This window comes from Gossypium hirsutum, chromosome A13, assembly GCF_007990345.1.
Source record: "Gossypium hirsutum isolate 1008001.06 chromosome A13, Gossypium_hirsutum_v2.1, whole genome shotgun sequence".
NCBI lineage: Eukaryota > Viridiplantae > Streptophyta > Magnoliopsida > Malvales > Malvaceae > Gossypium > Gossypium hirsutum.
In genome coordinates, this window is record NC_053436.1 from 103,421,709 (window position 1) to 103,435,757 (window position 14,049).

A 14,049-nucleotide genomic window follows, 5' to 3' on the forward strand; every position below is an offset into this window, starting at 1 on the left:
GTTTATTTAATCTAACTTATTTATGGTGAAAATAATACATGAATTTTTATTTAGGTATAAATTAACAAAAGATCTAAAAAAAAATGTGTCGATGAATTTGATGTCCAATGTTGCATTTAGCTTTGTAAAAGTTAAAATCAATTGTTCTTGTGGATGAATATATCTGATCCTAGAAATGATAGAGCTGGATTATTAATATAAGGGATCATGATTTTTAAGGTTATGAAATTATCTGGATTATTCATCCAATAAAAGAAAAACACTATCATAACTTTAGCGTTTTCTTTTCGATGTATAAAATTATCTATAATTTTATCCCAATTTTTAATTAGGAGGATAAACGTGCTTGAGCGTGTTCGAACTCACCTCTTCCTGTACTGACAATAATATCGATACCAATCAAATGGAGACTCAACTGGTAAGTTTAGGTTTTGAATTAACTCAATCGAGAATGTGAGAACATTATATTTTGAACTCACTTCTTCTTGCACCGACAATATATATCGATATTAATCTAATTGAGACTCGACCGATAAATTAAAGGTTTTGAATTAACTTAATCGGAAATGTGAGAACATTAGTTTTGTTAATTCAACTAATTAGGCTATATGAGTAATTTGGGAAAGAGTTCTATTAAATTACATGGCAAATCACATTTTTGGCTGAATGGTAAATTTGTGTGGGGTTCAAGTTGATTGGCATAAGACCCAGGATTCGACTCTGTGTTTATAGACTTTTTTCTCCTTTCCCGATATAATGTATTGTTCACATGTACTAATGATTAGAAATGGTTGGAAGTTTTAGGATCTCCAAAATGCTTTAGAATTGATCCTCCTCAATGCTAAAAGCATGAATCTGTAACATTATTACAATTTCGACATTTATGCTAATCTTATAAGGATTTAATGCTTTATTTTGAATGGAAATGAAGTTATTTATTTATTTTTTAATTGCTTTCCTATTTCTGTGTAGATAAAATATTATTTTTACAATACTTCAGACAAATAGGTACCTTACATTAGGTTGTTTAGCTTTTAAGGTGGGTCTCTTTTGTATTAATTTGTTATCTATTCCTTGTACAAAATGTAGTTTTTTGAATTGTCATCCATTGTCTTGTGTAGTAATACGGATAGGGATGGAACTTGTGAGAGTTTGTCTTAAAGAAGAGAATGATGATATTTCATCAGTTCCACCAGGTTTCGAGCCTCGTGCATCGTTTACCTTAAAGAGTGAGGCACAGGATACTAAAAGACATGAGCGTGATAATTTGATCTGTTGTTCAGCCTCTGCTAGTGCAATTCTAGTTGAAAAGGAAACTGGGTTGGCCAATGATGAAAGTTCAAAGATTACAAGGTCAATGTCTATGAGGCGTCGACCTTGGATAAACTATGGTCAATATGATAGCAGTTCAGAGGATGAACCCGATCATGGAAAGCTCAATCAAGTTAGTTTCTTCTTTCCTTGTTAAGTTGTTTGTTTATTATTCTATAGCTGCAACATCTTATATGCATGAAATGACTTAGAAGTCCCTTATAGTTAAGTTTTTTTTGCTAGGATTTATTTTGTATTGTAGAGTTACGTAATTCAATGACTACAAAGCAGATGGACTATGCATTCTAGAATGCATAATTGATATGATGTTTTACTTTATTAACCATTGTCTTCAAATATTACATCTGAAAAATTTACATGAAGCGGAACAAGAGAATAGGATAAGCAAGCAAAGTTTCCGATAATGAAGTGGAACAAGTGTTGAAACAGGTAACTGCAAGATGGCGTCCAGAAGAGGCATGTAGGCCAGATATTGAGGATGTACCTGTGTTCTACCCAACAGACGAGGTACTTAATGTTGCTTACTATATTTTGAGTTGTTTAATTTTCTTAATTTGTCGTGCCATGCTTTTTACTTTTGCTTGTAAAATCTAGAGTTCTACTTAGAATTGAACTGGTTTCATTTTGTTTCTCCAGGAGTTTGAAGATACTTTGAAGTATATAGCCAGCATACGACCAAGAGCAGAACAATATGGAATCTGTCGCATTGTTCCTCCATCTTCTTGGAAGCCTCCTTGTCCTCTTAAAGAAAAGAATATGTGGGAAAATTCTAGATTTGCTACTCGTGTGCAGAGGGTTGATAAGCTTCAGAATCGTGATCCGATGAGAAAAATGTCAGAAGCCAATAACAATATCAGAAGGAAAAGGAGAAGATGCATGAGAATGGCTATAGACTGTGGGTCTGATAGTGGAAGCATCTCAGGGTCTGATGCTGGACTTTGTGAACTGGAGGGGTTTGGTTTTGAAGTTGGCCTTGAGTTTACTCTGGATAAATTTCAGACATATGCAGATAATTTCAAGACCCAATACTTTAGGTTGAAGGAAAATGATGTAAATATGGAAGGTAAAATGGCCATTCTTCAAGATCAGCATGAGCCTTCAATTCAGAATATTGAGGGTGAATACTGGAGGATAGTGGAGAAAGCGACTGAGGAAATAGAGGTACAACTTGCAAGTTTAGGAAAAATAAATTGACTACTCTCTTTGATTGATTTACTTCTGCATGGTTAACATAGCTGTGGGAGCTGCGTTTTTCATCTGCCCTATTGTTTCTTTCCATTTTAAAAGTTCACAGTTGCAAATATGTGTACCTAATTCTTATGCTCTATTTCTTTTTAAGGTCTTATATGGGGCTGATCTGGAAACTGGAGTTTTTGGTAGTGGATTCCCTAAGAAGCTAAATCAAGCTGGACTTGCTTCTGATGAAAAATACATAAAATCAGGCTGGAACTTAAACAATTTTCCCAGGCTTTCTGGATCTGTCCTCTCGTATGAAAGCAGTGATATTTCTGGGGTTCTGGTTCCTTGGTTGTATGTAGGAATGTGCTTTTCTTCCTTTTGTTGGGTAAGACTTCTAGGTCTATAAACCTCCCAATATGCTTTGAATATATATATCATGTGCATGTAATATCGCATCATAAGAACATTTAAGAAGTTGGTATGTCTTAAAGTGATCAGATCCAGGTTGAAATATAGTGCTGATGTGAAAATGTGCATGCATGTTGGAGCTAAGTGCAACAAATAGCAAGGTTCAACAAAAAGCTTGCCGAGCAAGAATCGAGACTTGCGGCAGAAACAAAGAAGAAAAATGAAATAAATTTTAAGCAAAGCTAAAATAGGGAGTATATGGATGAAATCTTGATTGAATTCATTCATTTTTTTTAAAATGGCATAAAGCCTATTTATACAAGCTTACAACTTGACAACTTAGTTGGAATACAACTAAGTTTCATCATTACATCCACTTAAAATAAATCACCACCTACTACCACTAACAAACTTAGTTGGAATACAACTAAGTTTCATCATTACATCCACTTAAAATAAATCACCACCTACTACCACTAATTCCAACTAAGTTTCATCATTACATCCACTTAAAATAAATCACCACCTACTACCACTAACAAACTTAGTTGGAATACAACTAAGTTACATCATTACATCCAAATAATAATAATAATAATAATAATAATAATAATAATAAAACATGTGATTGCTACATGCTAACCATTGCTTCAATACTCCTCCTTGATTTGCATGGAGCAAACACCTAGCTTCCTTCTTAGACATTCGAACCTTGTGACATTAAGGGCTTTAGTCAAAATGTCTGCAAGTTGATCCTCAGAATTACAATGGATCAGCTTCACTTCCTGAGCTTGCTCCATTTCTCGAACAACATGCAACTTGATGCTGAAATGCTTTGTTCTTCCATGGAACACTGGATTTTTAGCAATTGCAACTGAAGATTGGTTGTCACAGAAGATCTCAGTAGCTTCCTTTTGATGCACTTTCAAATCAGCTAAGATTTTCCTTAGCCAAATGGCTTGGTTGACAGCACTTGCAGCTGCCACATATTCTGCTTCAGCAGTAGATTGAGCCACGAGACTTTGCTTCTTCGAGCTCCAGCAAAACATGGCTGAACCAAGGTTGAAAGCATACCCTGAGGTGCTTTTCATGTCATCTATCGAGCCAGCCCAGTCACTATCAGTGTAGCCAACCAGCTTCAGATTTCCTTCCTTGCTGTACCTTAAACCATAGCTCAAAGTGCCTTTGACATATCTAAGCACTCTCTTAGCAGCTTGTAAATGCTTTTTATTGCAACAATGCAAGAACCTTGAGAGCAATCCTACAGCATACATTATGTCTGGTCTAGTGGCAGTTAAATATAACAGACAACCAACTAGACTTCTGTAGGTTGTTTCACAAACCTTCTCAAAATCACCTTGGCTCGATAGTTTTTCTCCAACAGCAACAGGTGTTTTAGTTGCTTTACTGTTTTGCATGGAGAACTTGGTCAGAATCTTTATGGCAAAGTTTCTCTGACTTAGAAATATCCCATTTTGTGCTTGAGTCACCTCCATTCCAAGGAAATAAGACATTTCCCCTAGATCAGACATTTCAAATACTTCTTGCATCTTGGTCTTGAAATCGACCAGCACTGCTCGATCTCCTCCTGTCACCAGCAGGTCATCAACATATAGGGATACAATGAGCTGTGTTTGTGTCCCTTGCTTCTTGACATACAGTGTTGGCTCACTCTTGCTTCGATCGAATCCCAAATTAGTCAAGTAGCCATCGATTCTGCTGTACCAGACCCTTGGAGCCTGTTTTAAGCCATATAGGGCCTTTTTCAGTTTGTAGACCATATGCTCTCTGCCAGCTATCTCAAACCCTTGTGGTTGTTCAACATAGATCTCTTCATCTAAGAAACCATTCAGAAAGGCTGATTTCACATCGAGTTGATGGATCTTCCACTCGAGCTGTGCTGCTAAGGCAATCAGTAATCTGATGGTGTCTAGCCTGGCCACTGGTGCAAAGGTCTCTAGGTAGTCCAGGCCATACCTCTGACTGAACCCCTTGACAACTAGCCTTGCTTTCAGTTTGTTCAAGGTACCATCAGCATTTTGCTTGGCTTTGTACACCCATTTCACCCCAATTATCTTCCTTTTGACTGGCCTTTCAACTAATTCCCAGGTCTGGTTCTTCTCAATCATGCTAATCTCCTCAGCCATTGCCTGCTTCCACTCTTGCTGAGCTTCAGCCTCTTCAAAATTGCTTGGTTCAGCTATGGCTACATGAGCTCTTTCATAAATCTCAGTCAATGGTCTTGTTCCTCTAACTGGTTCATCATCAATGTCCATTTCAGGAACATTTTGATCTGGCTCAGCTTGATCTGCTGCAAGTCCTTCTGAAACTTCCTCAGGTTCATGTTTTTCCCAGTTCCAACATGACTTTTCATCAAATACCACATCCCTACTGACTGACACTTTCTTTGTTGAAGGATCCAAGATCCTATAGCCCTTCTTAACAGTGCTGTAGCCCACCAAAATACCAGGTCGAGCCCTTTCAGACAATTTGTCCCTTTTGACAGCAGGTACATGAGCATAACAGATGCATCCAAAGACCTTCAGATGAGCCAGTGATGGCTTGAATCCAAAACAGGCTTCGAATGGAGTCTTCTGATCCAAGGCCTTGGTTGGAAGCCTATTTTGAATGTAGTTTGCAGTGTTAACTGCCTCTGCCCATAGTGCTTTAGGCAGATTCTTCTGAATCATCAAGCACCTGGCCATATCCATCAAACTCCTATTCTTCCTTTCACTTACACCATTTTGCTGAGGTGTATATGTGTTGGTAAGTTGATGTTTGATGCCTGCCTTATCACAGAAGGCTTGGAACTGAGCTGAGGTGTACTCAGTCCCATTATCAGACCTTATGGACTTCAGCTTGCAACCTGTTTCAGTCTCAGCAGCAGTCTTGAACTTCCAAAACACTGAGGCCGCCTCTGATTTCTGTTTTAGGAAGTAAAGCCAGCAATATCTTGAAAAATCATCAATGAACAGTATGAAGTACCTGTTTCCACTTAATGACTCAGTCCTCATAGGGCCACACACATCAGTGTGCACCAGTTGGAGTTTTTCAGAGGCTCTCTAGGCTTGATTCGAGGGAAATGGGAGTCTGGCCTGCTTTCCTAGCTGACACACTTCACACACATCATCATGATCCACTGAGTTGATGAAGTTTTCAGCCAAGTCCTCTCTGACCATTCGAGCCATCGATCTGAAGTTGGCATGTTCCAGTCTTTGATGCCAAAGCTTGGATTCATCTGATGTGACTGTGTAGGCAATGTCTGACTCCCTGGTCCAGTCAACTACAAAGCTCTTATTAGCCATAGGAACTGCCATCAGCTTGGATCCACTTGGATCATTGATTTGGCATTGGTTGTCTTTGAACACAACAGAATAACCTTTCTCCAGCAACTGAGCTATGCTGAGCAGGTTTTTGTCAATTTCAGGCACCAAAAGCACATTTGAAATCACTTTGGCACCTGTGGGGGTGCATATCAGCACATCACCCTTGCCTTCAGCTTGAATAAAATGTCCATTTCCTATCTTGACTTTAGTTCTGCAGCTTCTGTCTAAAGACTTAAAGATTGCAGCATCAGGTGTCATGTGGTTGGTGCATCCACTGTCTAGAAGCCAACCAGATGAGAACCTTTCTTGAGCAGCTGAGCATAACACAGCAAAGACTTGCTCCTCTTGGTCACTGTCCTCCTTAGCTACTCGAGCCTCAGCTTTCTTCTGTTGAAACTGACTCTGCCTTGATTTGGCCTTGCTCTTGCAGACTCTCTCAACATGACCCTTCTTTTTACAATGCTGACATACAGCATCTGGATTGAACCAGCATTTTTCTTTTGGATGACCAGCCCTTCTGCAGTGCTTGCAAGTCTGACCCTCTTTTCTTGCAACATCAGTCCTTGGCTTGTCTCTCCAGGCCTTCTTGCCTTTGTAGGCAGTGTTTGTTCTTGCCTGAAAGGCACCTTCTTGATGCTCCTCCAGTCTGCTTGCTCTTCTTTGCTCTTGAGCATATAAAGCATTGATCAACTCTGTCAGGGAGATGGTGTACAGGTCCCTTGAGTCCTCGAGAGATGAAATTTTTGCCTCATACCTCTCGGGCAGAGTTGCAATAACCTTCTCCACTATCCTAGCTTCCTTGAGCTGCTCTCCAAGGAGCCTTATGCTGTTAACCACAGCCATAATCCTGTCAGAGTACTGCTTGATAGTTTCTTCTTCCTTCATCTTCAAATTCTCGAAATCTCTCCTTAAGTTCAGCAACTGTTGCTGCCTTGTCCTCTCTGTCCCTTGAAACTCCTCTTGCAACTTGTCCCAGGCTTGTTTTGGTGATTCACAGGCCATAATCCTTGTGAAAATCACATCTGACACTGAGTTCTGGATGCAAGACATGGCTTTGTGCCTCTTGGTCCTCTCATCAGCATGCTGCCTGATTTGAACCACTGTTGGATTGCCTCTAAGTGGCTCTGGTTCAACATCTGAGTTGACTACCTCCCACAGATCGAAAGCTTATAGGTAGGTCTTCATTTTAACCACCCATATGTGGTAGCCTTCTCCATTGAAGACTTGAGGTGCAGCTGGTGAAAAGCTTGATGAAGCCATGAATTTGTATAACAGATCCCTTAAGAAATAGGCTCTTGATACCAATTGTTGGAGCTAAGTGCAACAAATAGCAAGGTTCAACAAAAAGCTTGCCGAGCAAGAATCGAGACTTGCGGCAGAAACAAAGAAGAAAAATGAAATAAATTTTAAGCAAAGCTAAAATAGAGAGTATATGGATGAAATCTTGATTGAATTCATTCATTTTTTTTAAAATGGCATAAAGCCTATTTATACAAGCTTACAACTTGACAACTTAGTTGGAATACAACTAAGTTTCATCATTACATCCATTTAAAATAAATCACCACCTACTACCACTAACAAACTTAGTTGGAATACAACTAAGTTTCATCATTACATCCACTTAAAATAAATCACCACCTACTACCACTAACAAACTTAGTTGGAATACAACTAAGTTACATCATTACATCCAAATAATAATAATAATAATAATAATAATAATAAAACATGTGATTGCTACATGCTAACCATTGCTTCAATAATGCATTTGTTGGCCTATCAATGGTTCTTTTGAACTTGCATGTTTGATGTTTCATTTAAGGCCATTACTTATACATGCAACACTTCTATTTTAGGCAGTTGTTTACAATCAAAGGATGACTTGAGGAGGCTAAGAATTACTAATTCATTTTGCTTTCATTTGTTTTATATGGATGCGACCAGCATGTTGAAGATCACCACCTATACTCGTTGAATTACATGCATTTTGGTGCTCCAAAATTTTGGTATGGTGTCCCAGGAAAGGATGCTTCTAAATTGGAGAAGGCTATGAGAAAGCATTTGCCTGACCTTTTCGATGAACAACCTGACCTGCTTCACAAACTGGTGAACTAAAAGTTCTATAACATGGTTCAGAAAATCTTTGTCCCAGGTCTGTTAAATTACTGTAATATTACCGCATGATACTAATTATGCTCTGAATATCATTCTTTCAGACAGGTCACTCAGTTGTCCCCTTCCATACTAAAATCTGAAGGGGTACCTGTCCATCGATGTGTTCAGAATGCGGGAGAGTTTGTTCTGACTTTCCCTAGAGCATTTCATGCAGGGTTCAACTCAGGTTTCAATTGTGCGGAGGCAGTAAATGTAGGTCCTGTTGATTGGTTGCCCCATGGACAGATTGCTATACCGTGAACAAGGAAGAAAAACTTCCATCTCGCATGACAAACTATTGCTTGGAGCAGCAAGGGAAGCAGTCAAAGCTCACTGGGAGCTCAATTTCGTGAAAAACTATACTTCTGATAACATGAGATGGAGAGATGTGTGTGGAAAGAATGGAGTCTTATCTAAAACTCTCAAGGTAATTATCATGCCCGTGATTTATCTAAAAGTATACGCATACTTGGCTCAAAATCTTTATGATAATATTTAACTTGTCCTGTTCACAGGCACGAGTTGAGATGGAGCGTTTAGCAAGGGAATTTCTTTGCAGTTCCTCTCAGCCTGTGAAAATGGACAGAAACTTCGATGCTACTAGCGAAAGAGAATGTTGTATATGTTTTTTTGATTTGCACCTCTCTGCAGCGGGTTGTCGCTGTTCCCCTGTTAGATATGCATGCCTCAATCATGCAAAGCACCTCTGCTCATGTGCTAGGGATGCCAAATTTTTCCTCTTACGTTACGAAATAAATGAATTAAATATCCTTGTTGAGGCATTGGAAGGAAAACTAAGTGCAATCTATAGGTGGGCAAGACTAGACCTTGGAATGGCTCTGAGTTCATACGCCTCCAAAGACAATATAATGGAAGGAAAACCTAAAGAGGTGCAGTCAAAACCATCAGTCGATTCCTTCAAAGATATGCCAGGAGAAGAAATGTTGAAAGAGAAGCCTTTGATTTTAACTCTGATATCTAATCCGATGTTATCACACCAAAGAAATGAAGTATCAGTGGCTTCGTTACCATCAAATGATCCGAACTCTAAGTTGAAGAAAGAGGATTTAATTCTTTTTGGTTCAGACTTAAGCATGCATGGAGGCCAAACTACCATGGAAAGTGAAGTGAAAAAGCCTGTAGCTCCAGTGGATGATAATATTAATCTTCTTAGCTATGATGAACCAAAGAAACCAGTTTTAGAAAGACCAAAAGAACATTTTGTTGCTAAGCAGTCAGAAGCCTCAACAAGATGTACTGAAAACTTGAGTCCATATACTTGCAAGAATGAGCCTATAACTGATGCCAGTTCCCCTGATTTACAAAGGAATGGTTGTTCATTTCACTATTTACAAGAGAAAGTGGAGCATACTGGAAATAGCATCACATTGCTAGGATCTAATGACCCGGAAAGCAACCATCAGGAACTGCTACTGTTGGGCAGTGAAAAAGCCAACAAGGAGAAACATGAGAATGCAGGAGCTATTGCCTCTTTAAGTTCAGTTGATAATGCAAGAAGTAATGTAGGAGGTCCAACTTGCTCAGAAAATAATCTAGACAGAAATTTCCGGCAGAAAGGTCCTCGAATTGCCAAGGTAGTGCGTAGAATCAACTGTAATGTTGAGCCTCTGAAGTTCGGAGTTGTGCTCCCTCGGAAGTTATGGTGTAACAGCCAGGCCATTTTCCCTAAAGGTAAGTTGTATTCTGAGTCTTTTAAGGCTGATGCATATCAGTATATATTAACTCCTTTATTCTAATTAATGCAGGATTTAAGAGCCGCGTTAGGTATATAAGTGTTTTAGATCCAACAAATATGGCATACTATGTCTCAGAAATTCTGGATGCTGGGAGGGATGGACCTTTGTTCATGGTAATTTAAATTATTTGTCTTTGATGTTCATCATGTTTATGCTTGTATATCAACTATTTTTTTAATTGAATTTCAGGTGTCTGTGGAGCATTGTCCCAATGAAGTATTCATTCATGTTTCAGCTACCAGATGCTGGGAGATGGTGAGGGAGCAAGTGAATCAAGAGATCACAAAGCAGCACAGACCAGGAAGAACCAACCTCCCACCATTGCAGCCTCCCGGAAGCCTTGATGGCTCTGAAATGTTTGGTTTCTCATCACCAGAAATTGTGCAGGTAAATCAGTTAGTATAATATGTTCAAAGTGATTCTTTCTGATGAAGTAAACTCATATTTCAAATGGTTTAATCTAGGCTATTGAGGCAATGGATCTAAATCGAGTTTGTATGGAGTATTGGGACTGTCGGCCTTACTCACGGCCTCAAGTGCAGATTCCACAACATTTTCAGCCTCCTGGTAATGGTGGGAACTTAGAAACAACATCTGGGGAACAAAATGCAGGGGCTTATAAGAATAACTGCTTGCCTGATGGAGTTGACGCACTACTCGGAAGACTATTCAAGAAAGCCAACTCTGCAGAATTACATTTACTTTATAGTATTTTAAGTGATAAAAGACCACCCATGGGTATAGACCTCGTAGCTCGACTCCTTAACGAAGAGATTCACAGTCGTTGATGATTGAAATTCTTTGGTCATGCAGATTCTTACATACCAACATCCAGTTTTCATGCAACTTGCCTGCAATTACACCTTTTGATTCAATCCGTCATTTTGTTTTTTTTTTTTTAATTGGAGAAGATTGAAGACAGTAGGTTAGTTATTTTACTGTCGGATTTTTTGAATGCGGATCGCTACTCCGATTGGCTTCCGGCCCTGAGTTGGTAGTTTAGTTTCATACCATTCTCATTAAAAAAACAGAGCTTATTATTTATTATAATTAAATTTTATCTATTTTCTTTAAACAATCTCATTATTAATTCTAATAATATCTTAATTTTTTTTTTACATAATGGCTTGAACTAAGCATAATCTCTCCGGACCCAATAAAAGGATATTACGTTACAATAAAACTATCACAAACGTTAGTGGGAAGATTATAGGAGAAATTAAATGGTGAGGGGGGATTCCTGTAAACATTCCAGGAAAAGAAAAGAAAATTGCGAAGACTGGAAAAGATGGGGTCAAAGATATGTAATCTGACAACTAAGTAGCTATGTTGTTTTAGAGCCCAGACTGCAACCAACCAGTTTTGTCGATCGTGATAGACTCGTGGATGGGCCATGGTGGGTGATAAAAGCTGTCTTTTCTGCCATCTTGCCTCACTCATTTTCGTTGCCCACATTGTTTGAGACTGTGAGGTAAATTGAATCCATAATATTTTTTATAAAGAGACTAAAAAATTTCTACAATATTGACACTAAACCTTCAGTATTTTCAATTGCATTCCCTTTGGTAGCAATTATTCTTTTTATTTTCAATATTTCTTGATTAATCTTTTTAAAAAAAATAGATTGCACCTTTTCTGGTGATAATTTAATTTTATGCCAGATTAATTAATTAATTTTAGATACTGATTTTGTATAAAATCATTAATATCTTGATTAGATCATTAAATTTAGCAATTAATTAATACAAATCATTGATAAATTAGGACTGATTGTCTTTATAATCTCGAGTTTCTTAAATGTTGATTAGAAATAATGTTAGTTTGATTATTGTGAATCTTGTACTTGTGTTCATTTTGTGTTTGATCTATTACATTCTCAAGACATCGTGATTTTTATTTTTGTAAAGAAATTCTATTTTTATCCCTTAAACATCCATAGCAAATTTTGAATTTTTTTCAAATGATAAAAATGGTATGAATAAATATCAAAATTTTAAATTAATATAAAATTTGTAGTTAAAATTGACTAAAACCAAAATCTTGACAGTGAAAAACCTAATTGATGCCCAAATTATGGGTTAAAATATTAAACTTAGGTGAATTATTATTGGTTTAATACTAGTGTGCATATTTTCACTGCCTCAAATAGCACAATTTGTTGGGTTAAAGTCCACGGCTGTGACATATGCCCCCAGCTAGAAAAAGTAATTAGGCACACTACAACAAAGTCCCAAAAGCAAGCACCAACAACTACTATAGACATATCGAAAGGAAGATGGAAGAAATATAGACAAACCTTCAAAGCAAGGCCTCAACCACTACAACTCAGATTTGACCCCAAAATTCCATCGTGGTGGCAGACGTCACCTGACAAACACATAAAACTAGAAGCTTGGTAAAAAAAAACAGTTCCGCAAAGAACCTAAAGAGGGAAAAGGAGAAATAATTCCATCAAAAGCGTGGGAAGGCCCCCCTTATGTAGAAAGGGGATCCAAACCACTCTAACCCGGTGATAGGAGGTTGAAGAAAATGATGATGGTGGTTGGACCCCTATTTGAGTTGTTATTCTTAAGTCGTTAAATATTCTCTAAACTAAGTTTTTATGATTAAACGAAAGATTAGTTGGACTGTGAACTAAAATATTATAATATCAATATTAATTATATAAATAGAAAATGTTTTCTTGCACCATATTATAGGGTATGATATCATTTGAGAGAATGATGTTGTTATTCTAAAAATATATATTTTTCATATTAACAACATCACTTTAGTATAACATAAAAAAATAAAGTTGGATCGTATTAGCATGTTGCATATTTCATAATTCCAATTATAGATGGAATTAAAATGATATATACTAAACTTCAATTTAATTATACAAATTCAAATTTAGATGATGATAAACTTGACCAAAGACCGATAGATAATGATAATGAGCATATACTAAACATTAAAAAGAGAAAAACCCAACAAATATAAACTAGAACAATTTAAAAAAATTGCATATGAGGTTTTGTTTTCTTACTATTTTTTATCTGTAATCGTATTATTAACTACCTTTTTAGACTAACATAATGTATATGATAATTTAATTTTAATTTTTGTTACTTGTTTAGAATTGTTTTTATCATACTAATAATTTTTTATAGTAATTAATATTTCTTTATATTATCAATTATGTAATTACAATGTGTAATATATCAAACATAACGTAAAGACTTATAGTGGAATTATACTCTATCAGTTACATACATCTAGAAAATTATAATTTTTTTATATTTTTAAAAAATATAATTATTATTTTAATAATTACATTTTCTTTCAATTACGTGTAAGCATACTTATAGAAAGTTTTAGAGTTTTGGAAATAACTCACATCACTAGCTCAAAAACATGGTCGGAAGGCAAAGACAGACAGCATTGACAGAAACTGCAGGAATTTTACAACAGAAAAGAACAGTTTCGAATGAAAAAAAATAAATGGATACTGTAATAAAACTTGAAATATTCTATAATGTTCTCAAAGGTTTTGGCCTTCCGTATGAAAACAAGCAAAATTAAGACGAACCCCACCATGTTTAAAATTTGACGTCACTTCACACCATTGACAGACCTGCAATGCTAATTTAAATGCTACAAGATGCTTCAATTTTGGATTTTCGATGAATAGTGTCATTATTTTCTACTTAAAAATCTAAGTTGAATAATTGTGATTAGGGTATCCTTGAATAAATTTTTTTTTCTAAATCTATATCGAATCAATCTGAAAGCTTAGTTTATTATTTAAAAATAATATTCATATACTTTATAATTAAATTTAAATAAAAAATATGTTTTTTAATAATTTCCTTTTTTTGCTTTTGAAGAGTGTTTTATTTTGATATTTT

The 14,049-nt window shown here is 36.6% G+C and overlaps 1 pseudogene; it reads left to right on the top strand.

Moving 5' to 3' along the window:
* Positions 1–403: 403 nt before the first annotated feature.
* Positions 404–11,235, top strand: LOC107894433 (putative lysine-specific demethylase JMJ16; annotated as a pseudogene).
* The last annotated feature ends 2,814 nt before the right edge of the window (positions 11,236–14,049 follow it).